At 46.3% G+C, this 15,249-nt stretch overlaps 1 protein-coding gene across 4 annotated transcripts in view; it reads left to right on the forward strand.

The window, feature by feature from the left end:
* USP24 (ubiquitin specific peptidase 24) overlaps nt 1–15,249 on the forward strand; it is a 2,099,319-nt gene that overhangs the window by 321,261 nt on the left and 1,762,809 nt on the right. The window lies entirely within an intron of this gene.

Here is a 15,249-nt window from a genome sequence, read left to right on the forward strand (position 1 = left end):
CATGGACCCCTTCCTCACCATGACCCGCCAGATCAACTCTGTCGCCTCCACTGCCTTCGCATCCTCTGAAAGATCTTCAAATGGATACCCCCCGAATGCAGAAAGACAGTCACCCACACACTCATAATCAGCAGACTGGACTACGGCAACGCCCTCTGCGCCGGAATCAACAGAAATCTGCTGCACAAGCTCCAATCCATCCAGATTGCTGCAGCAAGACTCGTCCTAGGGACACTAGGACATGAACACATGACCCAACAACTACGAGACCTCCACTGGCTCCCCATCGAGAAGAGAGTGACCTTTAAACTTTTCACCCATCCCTACAAATCCCTCCACAACATCGGACTCAAATATCACAACGAGAGAGTCTCCTCCCACGTACCCAAAAGGAACCTCCGCTCCGCCGACCTCGCCCTGGCAGAAACCCCCAGCATCCGCAGAAACAGGGCTGGTGGACGAGCCTTCGCCTACATCACAGCCAAGACCTGGAATGGGCTCCCAGCAAACAGACGCTCCTTGAACCTGCACAACTTCAGGAAGAACCTCAAGACCTGGCACTTCAACTGAACTGGAGCTGCGCCCCCACCCCCCAGCGCCTTGGGACCGCTTTATAAGCCCCCCTGATTAATTGATTGACAAAAACAAAAGACAAGAGGCGTTTTGCAAAACAGTTGGTTTAATTAAACACTTCGTCCGGGAGTACTTATTTTATTTATTTATTTTATTTTAAAGTTTTATAGAGCGCGAACTTGACCTGTGAGGGTATCAGAGCGCTTTACAGGTTCAAAGAGTAATACAGAAAGATCGGTTGACAAATGATAGCAATAAATCGGGGGGGGGGGGATATGCAGAAACAAGGGTCATATGGTAGGCAGGGAGTCAAAGGGGTATGTGCAAGGAGGGGGTGAAAAGGTACATAGGAACATTTTACAGAATATATGGTCATACATTAGGGAGGAAAATGCATGTGTGCTTTACATTACGAGGCTGGCAAAAAAAAGAAAAAAAAAGAGTACTGTTTTACAGAAATAGGTCTGAGGACTGACTCAAAGTACAATCAGTCTCTCTCTCTCTCTCTCTCTCTCTCTCTCTCTTTCTTTCTTCTCTCTCTCTCTCTCTCTCTCTCTCTCTCTCTCACTCTCTCTCACTCTCTCTCTCTCACTCTCTATCTTTCTCTCACACTCTCACACTCTCACACACTCTCTCACACTCTCACACACTCTCTCACACTCTCACACACTCTCACACACTCTCACACACTCTCACACACTCTCACACACTCTCACACACTCTCACACACTCTCACACACTCTCACACACTCACACACACTCACACACACTCACACACACACTCACACACACTCACACACACTCACACACACTCTCACACACTCTCACTTTAGAGGCCTTTTCGCCTTTGTAACTCGACCCTCAGCCTCTCCTTCTATCCGGAGCAGGCCCCCTTTCTGTCACCCCTCCTTTTCGGTGGGAAGACAGGCAGGAAAAATTAGCACAGCCCAGAAGGTGTGCCCTCCTCTGCCAACCCTACTCCATAGGTGGGGGAGGCGAGGTGAAACCCACTCTTTTATAGATGGCAGGCACTCTCTAATCAGGATTAGAGATTGTGCCCAATCCCCCACATGGGGTGAGCACATTAAGGGTGTAGTCACCCTAAGGTCAGTAGCCCATTGGCTACTGACCTTGAGACTCATAAAACTCCACCTAAATAAAGTATTTAGGGGCAGCCCTGAACCAAGAAGACAGATTCCTGCATCGTACAAAGAAGGACGAAAGATTCCGCCCAGCAGAGGAGACTGTAGAGGAGAACTGACTTGGCCTTAGCCCTCCCGGCCCGTCTGCAGTTTCCAGAGATCCTGCGCCTAAAGTCGCCTTGTCCTGCAGCCTGCGACCTGCCGAATCCCTGGGAGGACTGACTGCCTTCAACAAAGACCAGATCTCCTGTGAACAGCAGCTTTGTTCAAAAGAAACTTCCTAGACAGACTTTGAGCCTGCTGAGGGCAAACAGACCCGACGCTTGGAACCACCACTGCATCCGACACATACGGCCCACCGGTTCCAGCGTCGTCCCCCAGCGCTCCAGAGTCTGAGTCCACCCTGGGTTGACCCTCCAGGACTACCCGACGTCGCCAGCAGCCTCTGCGAGTGGACCAGTAAGGTGAAATCCGACCTCAAAAGACACCTCTGCATCCAGCCACCCTGCGCCCTGGAGAATAGAACCCGAGGTGCACCAACGTCCTTTAGCCCTCCTACTTACCTGCTTAGCTGTTAGTTTCTCTCGGAAGTCTTCCTGGACCGAGCCTGCATCCAAAATCTAAAACCGGCAACTCGCAGTGAAAACAACCGGGCACCCGATGCCAAAACAGCACCCTGCACCTCTGCGGGTGCACCTTGTGTGCCAACTCGACCATCCTTTGCCCTGAGACTAACATAAGGAGCTTTGCTCTCACAAGCTTGTGGCCTGCTCGAGAGCAGCCACCAACCAGATGCCCCTTATCCCCCATTGGCTAACATTGGGCCTCAGCACCCAGCTGCCCTAGTGCTGCTGAGGGTGTTCTGAGAATGCATCCTGGACCCTGCGTGAGCCGTGGCTCTAATCCCAGAATACCAACTCCCACAAATAAGTACTTACCTGCAAACTGTTAACTTAATTTTCTTCCATAGGATTGCATTGACTGCTTTTCCTTAAATTCTTGTGTGTGTGTGTGGAGTTGGTTTGTATGAAACATTGAAAAACTGCAAATGTACTAAAAGTGAATAACTTACCTTTTGTCTCGGAAATGTCCCAGTGTGATATCTAATTTAGAGAGTGGGCCTGCACACCTAATTTTTCAAATGTATTCAAACTGTAAAGGTTATTCATACAATCTTCTACCTATTTTTAGCGTGCCTTCACGTTAAGGGATGTAGCCCTACGTCCCTGACAGATACGACAATGTGAAAACAAGGCCGTGGAAACCCACAACCTACGTGAAGCACAGCTAAGGACAATTAATGTCTCTGCAAATGTGAACACACTTCAATTATGTGAATCCAAAAATATTTGTTATTTAATAAATAAAACTCAAACAGTATTTATGTAAATCATAAGCATTAATCATTGATAAGAAATAATCCAACAAAAATCTATGTTTTGCCTATTTACAAAATCAAAATTAGAAAATCAATCCCAATGCATTTTGGGTTAATACTAAACCCTTCATCAGGGGATATATGATAAACAATGATAATCAATAATTGTATCTTGATGTCCTCCGTCCAGAGCTACAACAAAAAGATGAATATTCAATAAGAAACTGGTTTAACATAATGACGAAACACTAATAGGATTTGCACTCGGGGAAGTTCATGGGTTGAAGAAAAAATAGTAAGAGACCATTCACCAGGCACAAACAAAAACTATACCCTCTGTGAATAATTATGCCGTGTGGAACCAATATTTTGAGTAATGTGAATGGAAATGTAATTTATTTTGTCTCTTTCAACCACAACCCAAAGTGAATGTGTGCGTGAAAAACTATATCAGTAGCTTACCCCACCTTAATCTCGCTTGGATACAAATGCCTGAAAAGCTTGTGAAGCTAGAATGACAAAAACACCTATTGTTTAGATTATGACCTCTGCATAATCATGAAATAAAAGCATGCCCAATAATGTGTGTTGCCACTAATCTTACCTGTCAGAATCAACAGAGTTCCCAAACAGCCACACAGTAGTTCAAACTAACTGATCCGTCGGTGCTCTGTAAAGCATAAAAAAACCTCCCGTCAACTTCACCCAGAAGCTGCACAACATGATGGAAAGAGTGCGAGTGCCGAAAGAACCTTCGTAACTCACCCTGTCCGAGAAACCTCAGCAGACTTCCGTATTACAGAAAAAAACGCCCGTGGTGTACGCCAAGTACGCTCGTGAAACAATCCGACATGGCTTCTGTTTTTAAAGGGCCAAACTCATTGAAATAGAAAACAGACTCTAACGTTGCTGTCCAAACTAAACTTTATTTAACCTAACTCACGCTTGGGAGTACAACATTGCAATATTCAAGAGAGTTGCTCCGCATTGCTAAATCTAATCTAATCAGCCAAAACTGATAAGCCATCTGTAACGCAGTATCGAAAAACTATGTTTGTCCCCTAATTAGTAAACAAAAAGCAATTTACCGCAATCAATGTATGCAGATGAGCATCTGCCTCTTTATGAATGGGTGTATGATGGGTGAAAGAAACTAAATGTGAATGAGACATGTCCCATATTTTGTAGTGATGTGTGCCATGAATAAAACCCCAGATGAACTAAGAGTACTAACACGCGAATGACAAAGTGCAACTTGCGATATTCAAAAGAGTTGCTCCTATTGCTAAAACCTATACAATCAGCCATAACTGGTAAACCATCTGTAACGCTGTCTGAAAATAATGTTTATCCTCTAAACAAATACGATAAACGAAATGCGATTTTTCGAAATGAGTGTTAAAAATGGGCATCTGCCTCTATGTTCATGAACGGCTGTATGATGTGTGAGACAGAAAACCTAATATAAATGAGACCACATGTCTCATGCTGCAAAGTGATGTGTGCCATAAATAAAAAAATAAAAAACTAAGAGTATTAAGAGGGTCTTCAAAACTCAGGGGCTACGAGTGCAAATCCTGTACAGTGAAATCCTTAATGGTGAAACTTGAAAGGTTACACAGATTCTATTCATATAAGAAACACAGTAATTCGTAATGATCATTTAGCCCCCCCCCGGGAATCACTGTACCTAACTACTTGATCCAATGTGTTTCCCTGCTTGCTAAAGCAGTGTTGATATCAATCTCTGACGTCATGTGAATGCGTTCTAAGATCGTGAATCTTAACTGAGGAATAGTGTGTGCTGCGTTTACCCAATGTGCTGCCAGGGAGGAGAGTGTGTTTTTGTTACGAATCCTGCTATTGTGTTCAACTACCCGTGTTTTAATTTTGCGGCTAGTTCTTCCTACGTACACTAACCCACATGGGCACCCCCTCTGTATTGCAGTCAGATGTATGGTGAAGTATTATTTTTTGACCAGTCCGGGGGTGCGTGAACGTATCTCCCAGGATTACATTGCCACACTGTCCGCAGTTGTGACACTTCCTCATGCCTTTGTGATTCACTCTTGTAGTAGTAGGATATCTAGGCATATCACACTGATTAGCAAAAGTAATCTAAAAGTAACATGCACAGTAATCTGTAAAGTAATTTCAAACTTTTGACTTAACTATAATTCCACCAACTGTATTTGAACCTGCATTCAACTGTAAATCACTACATAAGATTTTGCAAAGTATTATTACACTTACCTGCAACAGGCTTGGCTTGGTTCTAGAAATATAATAACTAAATAATATTTTTATACAAACAAATCGGTCTGAGTTCAGTCTTTGAGTAAGTGATATCATTTCTTGCCTGAGTGTGTACAACAAATGCTCAACGCTACCCTCTGATAAAGCCTTACTGCTCGCCCACACTACCACAAATAGAGAGTAAGGTGCTATCTACTTTTACCTCTGCCTACCTTTGGGTTCCACTGGACTCTGTGCACACTAATAACTCATTTTAGTATAGTATATACAGCGCCATCTTCCTACTCTGACTGATCGTGCATTTCGGATGGAGAGTTCATGATGGGCAAATTTGATAATAATGATGTGGTTTCATTTGTTTCCATGAGTGTGCCATTATAAGCATTGGCATCGATTTTATCAACATCACTTGTATTTCCCCTTCGATTTTATTCTCCCCTAGGTCTTCATTATGATTTTCTGATCCATACAGTTCTTTAGTCAAATGGAAGCTGTCTCGGGGGCGTGGCTCACTGACTAAGATGGCGGAAGCAATCTGGTGAGGCTCTGGACCCCGGGGGATTCATCCTGGCGATCGCCGCACCAGGGGCGCTCTACGCCGTCCTAAGCACTGGGATACTGCCGTCACAGCCTCCAGAAGAGCTCCTGCGGTTTCAGCCTGTCTATAGTACAGTCAATCTCTGCACCCACCTGAGACCGCGGGGATTGCAGCCTACCCGCCGTGTGTGCCGGAGCTGGAGGGCTGCGCCTCCTGCCTGCGCTCCGTGGTCTGGGACTCTGTGCCTCTCACCGCGAACCCCGGGAGGCTCTACCTGGGCGGCGGATTGTGCCAGCTTTGTGGAACTGACGGGTTGTGGACTGCCACGGCGGGGCTTGACGGACGGAGTGGATCGGCCTGGGGCTGAGGAGAGCTGCGGACAGATAGTGAGGAGGGGGCATTGCAAATCCCGCCTACATTCAGCGGCCCGGAGCTCTGTGACTCTCGCCGCGCAATACGGCTGGCCTTGCTCAGATGGCGGATCTTTCCAGCACTGAATTCCCTGTAGGGCTGAGGACTGCCGAGACTGGTCCTTGGCGGCGAAGCAGATGAGCCTGCAATTAGTAGGGCTGCAGACAGACGGTCAGAGCAGGCGCCGAGCGCTGTCGGACCGAACTGCATGGAGATCTGTCTCTCTCCCCCATCATGTTGATACCTATGCACTGAGGAGTGTGTAATGGCAGTGCCCTTCCCTTGTATGCTGCTCTCGTATATTGCGGGTGGAGAGGTCTCGATAGACCAGCTGCCGCCATTTTGCATGGTGTCCTGCGCACTACCCTGTTACCGTTGGTCATCAAGGACATCGTGGGCAGCGAAGCGGAGGCCTCTGAATTCTCGGGGGTGGCAGAGGGAGTGACACATGGATTCCAGTCTTACCAAACGGTGCGATTTCTTCCAGGAACTCCAGTAGGCCCCAAAGGGTGGTCTTCTCTGAGAGCTCAGGGCGCTGGAGTGTGTGTGATAGTGGGTCACAGAGTACTGGCCAGCATTACACACGGCGGGCCTGCAACATGGACACATACAAGCATACTGGGCCGACCATCAGGCGCCACTGAGGATTACCGATCGGCTGAGCTGCAGGGTGAGTGACATGTGGCAGACCCTGCTCCCTTGGAAGATGAGGCCATCTGGCAGGCATGGAGGGCAATACTAATTATAATAAAAGTCAGCTCGGGCTGTAATACGTGGTTGAGGCCTGTGTTGGCAGGCTTGGGAGAATCAGTGGCTGCGTCCTCAAACCTCCTGAGATTGACTTGTAAGACTCCATCATCGGGGCACATACCCTTCAGGACAGCGCCGCTGCGTTGGTGCTGCGTCGAGCGGCATCTCCTCTGCCGCTGTCACCCCACACTTCCTGGCTATACCCACCAGCCGCTGGAAGCCATCATGGGAAGTCTTAAGGGGAAGGTCCTGGACATCACCACAATTGCCTCCGGGGCGCCCAAGGGTACAGCCAGACCCCCATCGCCTGGCACCTCCTCTTCTGAGTCAGGCGAGTTACCCCCTGACAAACTCAACCTGATCATAAAAGAGGTCAGAGATTCGCGCAAAGCAATAGAGCAGCAAATTGGGACCCTCACGACTGGCCTCACCCTCCGAGCGGATCATGGGAAACTCGCTGACACAGTACACGAGCAAAAGAGCGCACTATCCAGCATGGAACCTAAACTTGCGGACCACAATACACAAATAAAGCAGCAGCAAGTCACCGGCCTTCAGGACAGAGTCGAAGATGCATAGGGCAGAAATCGTCAAAATAACATACGCGTCATTGGACTTCTGGAACGTAGTGAAGGCACTAAGCCGGCAGAGTTTATGAAACATGGTTCCGAGAATATGTGGCCCAAGATGGCTTATCACCATATTTCTGTGTGGAGAGGGCACACAGGATTCCTACTGGAGCGCCAAAAGCTGGAACGCCCCCACGACCATTGATTGTTAAAATGCTTACAGAGACCGCGATGTACTCCTACAAAAAACGAGAGAAAAACAGATCCAGTTCTAGAACCAGATGCTCTTGCTCTACCCCGATTACACCATAATGGTGCAGCATCAACGGTCCTCTTTTCAATTAGTCAAGAATAAACTACATTCAGCTCAACTCAAATAAGCACTTTTATTCCCAGCCTGTTTAAAAATCATTCACAACAGGAAAACCTATTTTTTCGACAGTCCAAATGATGCAATGGCTGGAAGTGATGGGCCTGGAATCAAGTCAAGACAGACTATCTGGCTCATTTCGACGTGGTCCCACAAAGCCACAGAAACGCGGCACTCCGTGTCGCACCAAGAGCAAACAACCACCAAGATAGTTGGTCCGACACATGATCAGCGGTTGACCGACAGAGCAGAGGTGCTAGCCCTGGCTGGTTCCTTCCGGGAAGACAACTCCAAGATCCTGACTGATCCAGAGGACAGCAACACCATTCACTCAGACTCTGATCACAGCATTAACCTGTTCCCCTCAGTGACACTCCAAACTGGGGACGACTTAGTGGACAATTGAAGGGATCTATCCAGTCATCTCGACTGAAAGCAACAGCAGGACACTAGGAACTTAAGCGGGACTACAAGGCACACTAGTATCCTTTTTAGCTCTACAATGCTGCATGTTAAAATGTGTCTAATTGCAACACGAAGAACTCACATGCTATATTGTCCTTCCATCCAAATGAATAATTAGAGCCTACAAAGGTTGATAATAACTTTTTGTTACAGCCAGGTGGTCCCATCACTTCCAGGTTGAATCCCAGTGGCCGCACATAAGGTGATTAGGATTGTTCATTGACATACTATATATATATATATATATATATATATATATATATATATATATATATATACCCTCTGGGCGCTGTTGAGCTACCGGAGCTCTGTAGCTGAGCAACTTTAATATGGTTGGTGGCAACGGCCCCCCACATAGCGAACGCACTGTAGTACTGTACACAAATGTTGTAGTTAACTGCTTGAACCGGCACAGTTTAATGGCTGCGCTGAGTTTTCTTGTTTGGAAGGGAAAAGGGTACTCCTGGTCTGCAAATGTTAATTGGCTCCGTTTTAGAAGGAGCCCTGTTTACACTATTTACCTATGTCTAGTAACACCACCACCTTAGGCTCATATAACCTGTTGACTTGGAATGTGCGAGGTCTAGGGTCAGCGCACAAAAGACACCGAGTTCATGCTTACCTTAGGCGGAAGGCACATATCTTCGTCCTTCAGGAATCGCACCTTACTGAATCTGAGGCCTTGAAGACTCGCAAAAAATGGTCACATGTTCTCCACTAATTACTCGGCCTTTGCATGTGGCGCGACCATATGGATCCGACATGGGGTCCCTATCAAAGAGCTAGATCGCCGCGTAGATGATCAGGGTCAATACATATTGTTGAAGGGTACACTGGACAGGCTACCTGTGGTTCTGGGCAGTATTTATGCCCCGAATTTCGATCAAGACAAATTCTTCCATTGGTTGAGCACGGCCCTGACTGGGTGGGACACTATTCCCTGGATTCTAGGTGGAGATTGTAAAGCTGCTCTAGATGTGGACTTGGATAGATCCCATCCCCCATTACATGGCGCTGGTGCACTCAAACTGTTGTATAGCGTTTTAAGACCCTAGTGTAATTTTCCCGATTCATGCCCTTGTATAGGTATAAAATATTGTATCCATATATAGGCATAGAAATCATAACCATATTAAGACATAGCTCAAGTAGTCCTAATACGGCTTGGCTACTTCCACTAGTTCCGAAAAACCCGCCTTCAGCAGTCAGGGACTTCCCCCTGCATGAATATTAATTTATCCAAGAACTCATGGAGTTTTCAGAGAATTAAGTCTCTAATGACGTTATTATGTCCAATCTTACGTCAAACTCGCCACCTTCAAGGCATAAATATGCCCACACTTGTCCAAACAAACACACGGTGGTTTGGAGCAGTTCGACTATCTACTTGCCCGACATGCCCTGCTGCAGCAAGTGCCGAAGGAAGCCGACCCTCCAGCTGACTCACTGAGAGACGTTGTACTTTCTCCTGCCGAGAAATCCAGCTCCAGTGTTTCCAGGCTACCCTTGCGGGTTGCTGGGAAATAGAGTCCTGAGAGAGAGAGATACAAGACCTCCTTCATTCTAAACCAAGGTACGGAGCTGATTAGACCCTAAGAGAATTCTTGGATTAGATTCTTGGCAAAGAATACTAAAACTAGGCTACACTTCACTTCTTCCCTTGTACTAGACCTAGGTTAGGTACACCGGGGTAGGCGTATTTTAGAAACACCAGTTGAGTACTTTTAGTCATTATTTATCACTGTATGCATTTTATGCATTTTAGGTATTTTATGGCTTAGAAACCATATCATGCTTTTACAATATTATTTTATAATACTCTTCGTACTGTACACTTTGTACTTTACCACAAGTATTACGATTGCAGCAGTTCATTTCTTATGCTTGAGAAAGAAGACTGTACAAACAGTGGTCCCCAAGAGTATGTGAATTCAGAATAACAGATAAAACATAGTCCACAATGGGAGCTATATTGGCCACTGTCCAGCCGGACAGGGTATTTTTTATTTTTTCAATGGAATATATAGTGGAATAAGGAAAAGGCACAATCCTGTACCGTTTTGTGAACAAACAGAAAGGGTTTCAGGCAAGAGAGAGTATAGTTGGCCACTTGTAATTCAGTAGGGTTTGTAAGTAGTGCCAAACGAGTGTTAGACACAGCATAAGTCAAACATAATGAATGGGCTGTGAAAACACTTCAAACAAATCGACGTTTCGATCCCTTATGCTCAATAATGCGGGATCATCATCAGGACTAACAATACATACATTTGCTTGCCTGGTATATACATTTTAACACACAACCGCCCATGTGGGTCGGAGGGGTTCAGGGAAAAGGTTATTGGGGTGGACACTGGTTAAGGGTGTATCCTGTTTGATACAGGTTATCACATTTGGTCCGCCTCGTTTTCAAATGGGTGAGATTATTCTTGAGGGGAGATTAGCCCGCGTTGTCCGATGATGGCTCAAAAACGAGTCTTGGGAGGGTGATTCCTCCGCGGTGTCCGTTAACCCTGGGTGCTCTGCCGAGTCGCAGTCACTCAGTGGCAAGCAAATGTATGTATTGTTAGTCCTGATGATGATCCCGCATTATTGAGCATAAGGGATCGAAACGTCGACTTGTTTGAAGTGTTTTCACAGCCCATTCATTATGTTTGACTTATGCTGTGTCTAACACTCGTTTGGCACTACTTACAAACCCTACTGAATTACAAGTGGCCAACTATGCTCTCTCTTGCCTGAAACCCTTTCTGTTTGTTCACAAAACGGTACAGGATTGTGCCTTTTCCTTATTCCACTATATATTCCTTTGAAAAAATAAAAAATACCCTGTCCGGCTGGACAGTGGCCAATATAGCTCCCATTGTGGACTATGTTTTATCTGTTATTCTGAATGCACATACTCTTGGGGACCACTGTTTTTTGTAAAGTATAACTACCCACGGTCCCTGGATAACCGAATGGGTTCCCTTGTTGTTTAAATGAGAAAGAAGACTGTTCAATAAATATATTTTATTGAAAACGCCCGTCTCTCTATTTCTCTGCACTTCTGGTGAAACGAAGCATGCACGATTGACTGAGTAAAATAACTATCTAATATTTCCGCGACTCTAGAGATATATTTCCTATTCTTGGGAAACAAAGTTGTCATGTTTATGCGGTTGTCAGAAACGAATCCCTTCTTGCTCATTCGAGAAAGTTTCTAGTGACCTCTGAGCTAGCGGGCACACACACAATTAAGTTTAGTATATTCGGTAGAGACCTAGTCGACTTCAGTCCTACGTCTAAACTACAGGATACACTATTCCAATGCGTAGAGCCTATTGGGAATATAGGAACTACAGTACTCCTCACAGCTTGGCTGAATGTTAGGGGACTAAATGATATTTGGCGACTTCTGCACCCTACACACAGGGAATATTCTTTTTATTCACCAGTCTACGGACTTCACACCAGGATTGATAGGTTCTTAGGTTCTCGCACTATTGCTACACAAATACACCAATCCACCTATTTAGCCAAGACCTTCTCTGATCTTAACCTCTTGGAACTCACACTCACATGGGGTAGAGTCCCGACCCCAGTCCCCACTTTGAAATTATGGCCTCAGCTCTTGGAGGTAACACATTATCCACGACCATTACAAATTATTTGTCAGAAAATTGGAATGCAGCCTCCTCCAACCTCATTGATTGGGATGTGCTTAAGGTAGTGGTGTGGGGTTCTGCAAGTGGAACCATAGTAGGGGCTAGACAAATACACCAACGCCTTATTGATATAGAACCCCAATTGACAGACCTGGAGCAAGCAGCAGTGTCTGACCCAGACAAAAGGGATACCCTGCGGGACCCCCGCATCTGACATGCTGAGACTCTGAAAGATATCTGTGTCCAAGACCATCGGGCATTTACACAGCGGAAGCATACCGAGGCTGACCAGTCTGGTACGTTATTAGCCCGGATTTTGCGGTACAGCCCAGAACCACCCATTATCACTTGCATACTGGCACCAACCAAGGGACTTGTGCATACACAATTCGAAATAAACGAGGCCTTTTGTAAGTACCACAGTAAGCTCTATGCTGCGACCACGCATACCAATGACACGCTACTTGAAGACATCTTAAATGAACTAACATTCCCAGTATTACAGATGACACACAGAAAGACCTTTCTGGCCACATGACCCAGCATGAAATACGAGCTGCGATTAAGGGCCTAAACCGCAATAAAGCCCCTGGGCTTGATGGCCTGCTCACAGACTTTTATGAAACTTACTCAGACACCCTTGTCCCTAAACTAGTGGAACTATATAAGACTTCCCTAGATATTGGTCATCTGACACAATCCACCATCCAATCCTTGGTCGTCTACCTCCCCAAACCGGGACGAGATGGCACTGATTTATCTAGTTATCGACCCTTATCGTTACTAGCGGCTGAATACAAAATCCTCCGTAAGGCTTTGGCTAACCGCCTACTACCGGTTCTAAATACCCTTATAAACAGAGATAAATGTGGATTTCTCCCTGCACGCAGCACTTCCCTAAACACTAGACGATTACATCATGTCATGGTGGCTACCGCGGTGGAATATACCAATGCAGGCTGTCTGGCATTGGATCTACGCCAGGCCTTTGACTCCATCACTTGGAGATATATATGTTTGTAGCCTTACGAAGATTCGGCCTCCCTTCAGGTAATCTCCAATGGGTATGTCTGCTCTACACCAATCCCACCGCCAGAGCACTCACCGGGAAGCATATTTCCTGTGAATACACTATACATAGGGGCACTCGTCTGTCTTGGCGCTAGAACCCCTAGCGATAGCCCTGAGACAGTCTGCCGAGAGATTGGGGATACCGATAGCTGGCACCGCACATTTAATTTCAATCTATGCTGATGTATCCTCATTTATCTACGTGACATGACAGCTGGGGTGGAACCTCTTCCCAGTATATTCTCCACTTTTGAGCATATCTCGGGACTAGCCATCAATGAGGGAAAATCAAACGCCTTTTATTTTCGTGACTGACCCCGTCCAGACATGCTTCCATTTGGCAACTACAACCTGCCTATAGCGCACAACATTTTTAAATATTTGGGGATCCAAGTATACAGGGCGCAATCTGATTAACTTGATGGTAATTTAATGAGGGCAATCACTGCTATACGCTCAAGTGTATCTTTCTGGACATCCCTACCATGATCAGCAATGGGGCAGATTGCCATTTCTAAGATGGCGATGCTCCCCCGTCTTCTATATTTCTTTGTAAATTTACCCCTGATAGTCCCACAATCCATATTTCGTACATTAGACTTACTTCTCCTGGAGCTTATATGGGGGAAGGGCCGACGTAGGGTTGGCCTCAAGAAATTACAACTAGAGCCCCACAAAGGCAGATTAGGGATCCCAGACTTCAGCGGCCTATTACTATGCATGCCCGCTGCAGTGGCTATCCTTCTGGACAGCTGGCAGGAAATAGGCTACAATACCTGTGATCTAGAGTGCTCCCCAAAATGAAAATTCGGCCGGAAGGGCCTCCCTTGCTAAAAACCGCACTTCATTGTTGGAAGAAGGCCATACACTACACCTCGGGGCGACCCCGTATGTGTGGAATATCCCGTAATTGGGAATACCACTTCCCGGGGAGGGCTAACGAAGGTACGGCTACACGATTGGGCAGAGGCTGGAGTGGAGGAGGTCGGATCGCTCTTCAGCGATGGCACACTACTAGACCATGACACTTTTGTGTAGACCACGTGAGCACCTGATTAACATTATTTACTATATGCTGCAGTTGCCCACTACACTAGGGAGACATGGGCACCCCAGCGCGTTGAACCTACACAACATGAGCTAGTACACTTGCTTTATTATATGGGGAAGTGCGGCCATCTAGTCAAATGGCTGTACACTGGTATTAGGGCACAAGCATCTATCACACTCACTGACCTCCAAGCAAAATGGGCAGAAGCCACTGACACAGATATAACTGACACAGACTGGGTGAGCATCCTAGAACATCCCAAACCCGTGTTCCCTAATGCCAGACTTAAATTTATACAAACCATGGTACTACATAGGTCCTACTTAACCCCAAAGCGAAAACAGCGTATGTTCCCAGAGGCCCAACACTGCTGCCCTCGATGCAAGGCAGAGGAGGCGGGTTTTGTCCATATGCTATGGGCTTACTCCAACCTCAGTGTCTACTGGGGAGAGATTCAGCAATCACTCGGAGAGGCTACACATTTAACAATCCATGACAACGCTTTGGAATGTCTACTGGGTCTCCGCACACGTACCAGGGACCTGAGGGTCCAATTGAGCTTCATAGACCTCGCCCTTAAAATAGCCATAAGAGAGATCACCATGTGATGGAAATCTCCTAGATGCCCCCCATTAACTATGTGGCAGGACAATTTGGTCCGATGGTGTAGGGCTGAGAGCCCGGCACTTAGACATGAGGCGGCGAGAGGGCTAAGGAAACATCCCATTTCCATGGAATGGGACTGCATGTTAGAGGATTTTAGAAAGATAGACCTTATACCCGTACACGTCACCCCTACTCCATAATGTATTCAATTCATTACATAATACGAGACACAGACTTCTTATGGGCCTCATCTGCACCCAAATCGCACACCACCAGCAACTGGTAACAAACGTTATCTAAGCAGATGTACTGTATTAGGCTGAACGTCATACAAAAAATCAGCGGACCAGGAGGGAGGGAGGGAGGGTTGAAGGAGGGAAGGGGGGGTTCTAGTTAACGACACTGTTCAAAATGTATTTTAA

This window comes from Lissotriton helveticus, chromosome 1_2, assembly GCF_964261635.1.
Source record: "Lissotriton helveticus chromosome 1_2, aLisHel1.1, whole genome shotgun sequence".
Lineage (NCBI taxonomy): Eukaryota > Metazoa > Chordata > Amphibia > Caudata > Salamandridae > Lissotriton > Lissotriton helveticus.